Below are 9,472 nucleotides of genomic sequence, written 5' to 3'. Positions count from 1 at the left end.
TCCCAGTCTTAAATGGATATCTGTGATACATACTAGTGCTTTTACTGTTCTTCGTCAACAGGGTTTTAGTTTCTTATATTCATTCATTCTACAATGTCGTTATTACTTGTTCTCGTTACAATATGACTGCAATATTGCCGATGTGACGATGAATATTAACTCACTCACTGTTTTCCGGATAACAAGTTCTCAATTAAATCACCTACAATAACTTCATGTAACATCTACAGAATATCACTCAGCAGTATCGAAACGATTGCAAAAGTCTTAATTATTACATTCGTGTCTGTATGCTGCATACAGTATGACTGATACCTGAGGGAGACCTATCTTTAGCCAATCTCTTTATCAACCTGCTTATCTAAACCTTTTCTGAAAGACGTACAGTATCCAACATAGATCACTACACTACTTCCAATGAATATCTGTCCTTTCGCAATGGATCATTGGTTATCAGAAAGAAATTCACTTAACATACAGACTAAAGTTCCTTGTGGAACTAAATGATTTCGCTATATAATTCGCTTCAGTAACGTTATCATGAAATTCGATCTATGCTGGTCTCGAAAATCAGTTTTAGTGTGTGTCAAATTAACGAGTTGTCCTTCATTGCTATCTTGTAATTTCATTACATACATCGTATGCCTTCCACTGAGGTACCAACATATAACTGAATGTCTGTCAACGCTGACAGAGTGTGTGTCAGACGTGTACGAGCCGGGATACACCCGGGAGTGACAGCGCTCGTTGGAGTGAGAGATTGTTTGGGATATCATAGGATGCTGTCAGAAGATGCTCGAGACATCACTTAATAAAGACTTCAAACGTGAATCTGAACGGGACAACCCTTTGATACACAAACATACTCAGGCGTTGTGAATTGCTAAAAAAATGTGTGCCCAAAGTGATGTTGACGGATATGAACCTACAACATGGAAAGGCTAGTTCGATTTCAGGTTTTATTCATTTCATATCAAGTGTTCAAAAACACCTTCATTCAAAAGGATGCTTTGATCGTGTCTAACCAACTGATTTTTCTGCAGCAGTCCGTGAAATAACTTGTCGATGATGTGTGAGGCTTCTTAGCCTTGAGCAGACCATGCCAAATCTCTGCCCGATCTTAATGTTCGTAATAGTCTACACGATGCATGCCATTGATACCAGTCATAAATAGGACCCAAACGAAATGTATCTCATCTCATAGGACACACCATGTCATCTTGTGTGACTATAACGATGTATTCGGCGCTGATATTTTCATGCAGTCTGCTATTTCACTACCGTGGCGTCAAGACATTATCTGTTTTACTGACTCTGAGATAGCGTGTATTATCCTGGCTGACAATAAGCACCACTGTAAACATCAGCCTGTCACATCTTGCTGTCTACGTACCGTAATGACATGTGCACAAATAGGGACACAAGCAACTGAGATACATATACTGCTAATGAAATAAACACACATCATACAGTGGCTTCCATTTAATCACCGGATAGTCCCCAGAAAAGAGCTCGAAACCTTTCCGATATAAAGTGTATTGTGTAGAGCCAGACGTCATATCACATTTTAGGCAACATTATATACTAGTGTGATTAATTGTGTGACAGGAACTTGGAATTACCTACCTTTGATGCCGCAGCGCCATTTTATGTCTGTACAACACAGACATTGACCAAATATATAAAAAAATGTCTGGAACAGAAACTCGTTTTTATATCAGCATGTGCATCAGCGTATGCGCGCGTATGTACGCATGTTTTTACGTATTTATTGTACGTATTTATGTACTACAATAGTAATTATCCATGACATAATCTCATGGCAGAAGAAAACATTACACACCCCATGACAGATTATGCAAGATAGATAACCTGAAGTAGGACGTGTTTCGAGTGAGAGCGCAGTTTAATTTGAAAATCAAATACTAGTGACATATAGTGCATATGAGAGAAATTATCAAATGGCACAGAATCGTTCATGTTATTGTTATTAACGTTTCAATTGTTTGTCAGAACTCTGTTCAAATGTCACTTTATGTAATTAGAAGAACAGCTAATGAATAGCAGGTTACTATTAGTTAACAAGGTGTGTTTTTATTGTGCTATTACTCCATGTCTACATATGGATATGTTATTACTTTTTATGTATTAGAACAGTGAAGTACTGTCATTTCGTGGACGCCATACTGCTGCACACGTTTATGGCAAACGTAACGGAAACGTACGAGAACCGAACTGATGTCTCTCGTATATGAATCTAAATTTACAACTTTGGTTGAAATAATGACTAATGAACATTAGTTGGAATATATAACATATTCTTTGGGGTTATTGCTGTCACACGTAATGTCATGTGGTAATCCTAGGTTGTATATTTGTGCCAAAATGACCCACTGGCGCATAAAACATGTTACGACGGGAGAGTCTCATAGAGTATATTACCCACTACAACATAGGAGAACAAATGACGAGAATATAGCTAGAATTGAAGCATGAAATCACAATACTATATTGTATTTTAATATCAGTGACATTTCATATCATCATAACACAATTTCCAATCGTGCATGAACAGCACGTATTGAATGCGCAGTTAGACGTGTGCCCCCAGCGGACCTCACAATCATAAATGCAAATGAGCTGAGCATAAGCTGGCCATACAAAATGACGAAAACGTATAAATTCCGGACAGTGGAACAAGCACCGAGACGCAGATGGGATGGTAATGAAACTTGGGCGTGACATGCCTTAAAACTGCCACAAGGTAATATCATATCATTTCATGAATTGCACGACGAACAAAATCAATTGTGTTTATGTTCCAACAATAGGGGGAAGACGAGTATTCAAACAAGAAGTCGACACAGTGTAGCCTGCATGAATGGAGAAATCATAACCACTTATCATAGATGGCAGCTTTTGGGATGGGCTAAGCAACCACAGAGACGGGTTGTGGGACAATGGTATTGCATCGAGTTCACAGACGAAGAGCCAAGAGTGGCCTGTCATTCACAGATTGTAGTAAATGTTGTTCACTTGGCGGTGAAGAGTGTGCCAGCTGAAAAATAGCTTCACAATACCTGTACATGTGTGGTGACGATACTGTCACATAAGACAGGCTTGATTGGGGAAAATGGCATTTCTTTCGTTTGAACGGTGAATAAGAAGGAAATTAATTTCTCGTAGTGGTGTGGATCTTTGATGGAACGAGAGTAGCCTGCACCAGTAGGTGGCGCTAGACAGGGGTATTTAAGGGGATTAAGATTTGAATTGTTCATTCTCGCTCTAGTGCAAGCACGGCCAACACTTATGTAAGCTATGTAGTTTTCAGTATTTTAACATTGTTGTGTATATTTCAGGTTTGTGAGAGTAGGGCTAAGATCTGCTGTAATCTGGTCGCGTTGCTGTCGCTAATGATGTAAGCTACCGTGTTTGCAGACGTACGATGACGTATTTTGATTTGGGCTGTGTGTGTGCAGTCATTCGATGAATATCGTCTGGGCTGAAGAGCCGTTATAATACTAATGTAAACTGCTGTGTGTGTAGTCATTCGATGTATTTAGTCTGAGCTGAAGAGCCGTTGTAATACTAATGCAAAATGCTGTGTGTGCAGTCATTCGATGATGTATATCGTTTGGGCTGAAGAGTCATTATAATACTAACGCTAACTGCTGTATGCAGTCATTCGATGATGTATTTAGTCTGAGCTAAAGAGCCGTTATAATACTAATGCAAACTGCTGTGTGTGCATGCAGTCATTCTATGTGTTTTAGTCTGAGCTGAAGAGCCGTTATAATACTAATGTAAAATGCTGTGTGTGCAGTCATTCTATGTTTTTAGTCTGAGCTGAAGAGCCGGTATAATACTAATGCAAACTGCTGTGTGTGCAGTCATTCGATCTATTTAATCTGAGCTGAAGAGCCGTTATAATACTAATGCAAACTGCTGTGTGTGCATGCAGTCATTCTATGTGTTTTAGTCTGAGCTGAAGAGCCGGTATAATACTAATGTAAACTGCTGTGTGTGCAGTCATTCGATGTATTTAATCTGAGCTGAGGAACCTTCATATTACTAATACAAACTGCTGTGTGAGCAGTCATTCGATGATGTATATGGTCTGGGCTGAAGAGTCATTATAATACTAACGCAAACTCCTGTGTGTGCAGTCATTCGATGTATTCAGTATGGGCTGAAGAGCCGTTGTAACACTTCTGTAAACTGCTGTGTGAGCAGTCATTCGATGATGTATTTAGTCTGAGCTGAAGAGACGGTATAATACTATGTAAACTGCTGTGTGTGTGTGCATGCAGTCATTCTGTGTTTTAGTCCGAGCTGGCACCCGTGGCGAGCCACCCCCTGTGTATGGACAACATGTAGTTCACAGATATTGTTCATGGCAGGTCTATCACACAGTGTTTACTAATGACCTTTTGTTTTATTACACTGCCTAGAGTCCAGTGCCAGAAGGCGGTGGCTCATGGGCCAATCTGGATATACGAACCTCTGAATTCTGTATTTCTTGGGAATGGTGTCATGGGCCGAACCAGCCTGGCATTTATTCCTTTAGTCCTTACAGCTTTTCATGTTTTTATATCTGGAGGATAACACCCCTGTAACCCTAATATCGCAGATTGGTTTCCGCTGCGACATTGTCCCTGTTGACGCTCCATGGTGGGTGGGGAACAGAAGTGTCGAATCACATTACTATAACCATGGCTCTAAATACTTTTCCTGGTTCATCAAAGCACAAGCGCCGTCATGTTGATGGTTCATCATCTGACGAAGAAATTATTCAACCTGTCACACTTAACTCATGTCGAGGGATCATCAGAGACCGAGCTCGTTGTCTGTCAGACATGAGCGAGGAGGAAATCGCAGTTGAACTAAAGAATCAAGGAGTTACGGCCGTTAAACGCTTTACCAGAAAACAAAATGATGAAGTTGTCAAAACAAACACTTATCTCTTTACCTTTGGTCTTGCAGTCCTTCCAAAATCAATTAAAGCTGGTTATTTCAATCTCGTCGTGGAAGTTTATGTTCCAAATCCCCTCCGATGCTATAAATGCCAGCGATTTGGACATGGAACAAAAACCTGTCGAAATGACACGGTGTGCTCTCGTTGCAGTGGTAGCCATGAAAGCACTGGGTGCACAAATGCTATCAAGTGCGCTAACTGCAATGGAGAACATTTGGCCTCATCCAAGACTTGTTCCTTTTTCCAGCGAGAATCCCAAATTCTTAAAATCAAATATACCCAAAATATTTCTATTCTTGAAGCGAAAAAACTGGTTCCAAATCCTTCTGAGACTCCTACCATTAAATATTCCACTGTCATTTCTTCCCCACCTCCTGTTGTTAAAGTTGCCACCACCTCCATCATGTGTCAGACATCAATTTCTTGGGTTGCGGATAGACTCCTTTTAGATGACGTTTCTCAGATATCCATGAAACAGACAGACACATCCGTATCATATTCTCAGACAGAATTATTGTCGGACTCCATCAATGACGTTACATCTGAACCAGATTTTCAAAACGGTAAAGATGCCAGTAGCCATGCACAACTGTCAAAGAGTGAATAGAAAAAGATAAAGAGAAACACCAGGGCTCTCCAACACGTTGATGTGCCCTCTGGGTCATCTATTGTAGAGGTTCACAATCCGTTTGAACCTTTAGAGATGGAGGTCAGTCCCACAGTCCCAAGCCATGGGAACAGACCCCACTCCCAATCTAGAACTCCTATTAAGCCTCCATGAGCTCCAATGCCATTATTCAGTGGAATTGTAGGGGATTAAGGAATAATCTCAATGACTTACATTTACTTATACAAGATTTTAAACCGTCAGCAGTTTGCCTACAGGAAACCTATTTTAAAGAAAATGATCACTTTGATGTACGACAGTATAATTCATACAATTATTATTCCCCTCCAGGGCCAAAGGCCACGGGTGGATCTTCGATATTAGTGAGACAAGACATAATACATAGTCCTGTTCCTCTGAATACTGCACTTCAAGCTGTTGCGGTTCGTGTGACCATGCATATTGTTTTTACTTTGTGCTCACTCTATGTACCCCCTTCTTCTTCACTCTTTCACGCTCATTTTCAAGAACTCTACGACCAACTTCCCAAGCCATGTATCATCATGGGTGACTTGAATGGTCACAATCCCTTATGGGGAAGTACCCATACCAGCTGTAAAGGGAAAATACTGGAAGATTTTCTTTGTAACAACAATCTGTGTCTCTTTAATGAAAACTCTAACACATATTTACATCCTGGAACGGGTACATATTCTTCTCTCGATCTATCCATAACAGATTCTGATCTCCTGAATGAGTTTGATTGGTCAGTCCATGATGACCTACGTGGAAGTGACCATTTTCCAACCATTCTAAAAGCTGTCACTCCGTCTGATGTTCCCCCGTGTTCCAGATGGAATTTCTCAAAGGCTGACTGGCCTTTGTTTGAAATGATGTCTTCAAACATATTACAACCTGAACTCTTCAGAGATGTCTCTGACCCTGTGCGATTGTTTTCGGATGAACTCAAAAGGATTGCTGACGAATGTATTCCAAAGTCCTCTACAGATCCTCACATACGTAAACCGTGGTTTAACAATGACTGTAAACAAGCTAGGAAGGCACGGAAAAAAGCTGAACGCTATTTCCGTCGCCATCCAACGGTGCATAATTTGAATAAGTATAAAATTTTAAAGGCTAAAGCCCGACGTACAATCAAGAACAATAAACACCAATCCTGAAGAAATTATGTGTCGCAAATCAATTCACGAACGCCTATGTCCAAAGAATTAAAGGTAAAGGTACTAAACCGAGCAACCACCATCTTCACAATGGAGATCAATTATTGACAGACAAGTCCGATATTGCGAATAAACTGGGCGAAACTCTTGCTCAACAGTCTTCCTCCTCTAACTATGCGCCTCAGTTTAAAAAATATCAAACACAACAAGAAAAGAAGATTATTAATTTCAATTCAGATAATGGAGAGGATTGTAACGAAATTTTTTCTATTCATGAACTCCATGATGCTCTCGACCAAGCTCATAATACTGCTACAGGAGCTGATAACATCCATTACCAACTCCTGAAACATTTACCAGAACCATGCTTACACACCTTGTTAAATATATTTGATGATATTTGGACATCTGGTTCATTCCCGTCATCATGGCGTGATGCCATAGTTGTGCCCATACCAAAACCTGGACGTGATCATACTGATCCCTCAAATTATCGTCCTGTTTCCTTGACTAGTTGCGCTTGTAAAACTATGGAACGGATGATCAACAATAGATTAATATGGTACTTGGAATCCAATAATTTACTTACAAATATTCAATGTGGATTTCGGAAAAATCGAAGCACTGTTGACCATTTAGTCCGCTTGGAGTCATTTGTTAAAAATGCAATTATTAACAACCAACATGCAGTATCCATCTTTTTCGATTTAGAAAAGGCATATGACACTACAGGGAAATATGGTATTTTAAAGGATTTACATGATTTTGGATTACGAGGCCGTTTGCCTCACTTCATATCCAACTTTTTATCTGACAGGCAATTTCAAGTGCGAATGGGTTGTACCCTGTCTGATCATTATCATCAGGATCAGGGTGTCCCACAAGGCAGTATTTTGTCTGTCACTTTATTTAGCATTAAAATTAACAGTTTAGCTCACGTTTTAAATGATTCAATCGATGGTTCACTTTTTGTAGATGATTTCTATATTTCCTGTTGCGGCAAAAATATGCATACAATTGAAAGACAATTGCAGTTATGTTTAAATAAAATAAATAAATAGTGTCTTGAAAACGGCTTTAAATTTTCTAAATCAAAAACGAATTGTATACATTTTTGTAGAAAATATAAACCCCATAAGGACCCAGAACTCTTCTTAAATGGCACACCCACCAAAGTTGTAAAGGAGGCCAAGTTCTTGGGTCTAATTTTTGATTCCCATTTAACATTCCTGCCACATACTAAATCCCTTAAAGTCAGATGCCTGAAGGCACTCGATTTGTTGAAAGTTGTTTCCAACTCAAAGTGGGGAGGGGATCATGCTACCCTCTTAAGCTTATATCGATCACTGGTCCGTTCGAAACTCGATTATGGCTCCATCGTATATGGTGGAGCCTGCAAAAGTAACCTCAAACTTCTTGATTCTGTCCACCACCAAGGTTTAAGACTTTGTCTTGGGTCTTTCCGAACTTCACCTATTGACAGTCTATACGTCGAGGCTGATGAACCATCTCTTGCACAACGTCGTATAAAATTGTCTTTACAATACATTACTAAATTATATTCTAATGCATCTAACCCTGCCTATAACTCTGTGTTCAATCCCCTTTATGAGGATTTGTATAACAAAAAGTCTTCTCTTGTTCCGCCTCTGGGGCACAGAATTAAACCTTTCATTTCTTCTGCCGGCATTGAGCTGCAAAGTATATCGCCTTCCCGTCTTCTTTCTTCTCCTCCCTGGCAATTGGTTAGGCCACAAGTTGACCTAACATTAACTTCATTTATAAAAGCAGAAACTAATGAATTACAATATAAACAAGAATATCATCAATTAAAAAACAAATGTAGCAATTACAAATCCTTATTCACAGACGGGTCCAAGGACGGTGGCGCAGTGGCTTGTGCCACTGTCATTGGATCCAGAACAATATCATCTAGACTGCCAGATAACAGCTCTATTTTTACAGCTGAAGCAAACGCCATATTAACAGCTCTTAAATATATTCAGAGACACCCTAAACATAAACAATATATAATCTATTCAGACACTCTTTCGTGTCTTCAGGCGATTAAAAATTTCTCACGTAAACATCTACTTTTAATAGAAATTATTGAACTTTATAATGATCTTGCTACTGGCCAATACGACATCGTCTTCTGTTGGTTACCCAGCCATGTTGGAATCTCTGGTAACACTTTGGCTGACCTTGCTGCTAAGGCGGCACTCAACAAATCTGTGACACCACTTCTTATTCCCTATACTGATTATAAAGCTTCCATTAGATCTTACATCTGCGATCTGATGCAGAAGAAGTGGGACACCCAAGTAGGTATCAATAAATTACATGCAATAAAACCATATGTTGGTTACGCCTACTTGGGTTGTCGGTCCAGATATGAAGAGGTCATTATACGACGATGTCGTATTGGCCACGCCAGATATACGCATGAATATCTTTTGAAAGGTGAGGATCCTCCGTTCTGCATCCCTTGTGATGAAATAATCACAGTTAAGCATGTCTTGCTTGACTGTGTCGAATATTCCATCACAAGGGACAATTATTTCAAATCAAGAACTATGAAGGACCTTTTTAGTAACGTAAGTTCTCATTTAATTATGGCATTTTTAAAAGAATTAGATTTGTTGTCTGACTTGTAAATAACTAAGTATTTTATGCTTGGAAGTTGAATTAGTAACTGAGATCGTTAGT

Source organism: Haliotis asinina, chromosome 15 (assembly GCF_037392515.1).
Source record: "Haliotis asinina isolate JCU_RB_2024 chromosome 15, JCU_Hal_asi_v2, whole genome shotgun sequence".
Lineage (NCBI taxonomy): Eukaryota > Metazoa > Mollusca > Gastropoda > Lepetellida > Haliotidae > Haliotis > Haliotis asinina.
Note: the sequence above shows the minus strand (reverse complement) of the source record.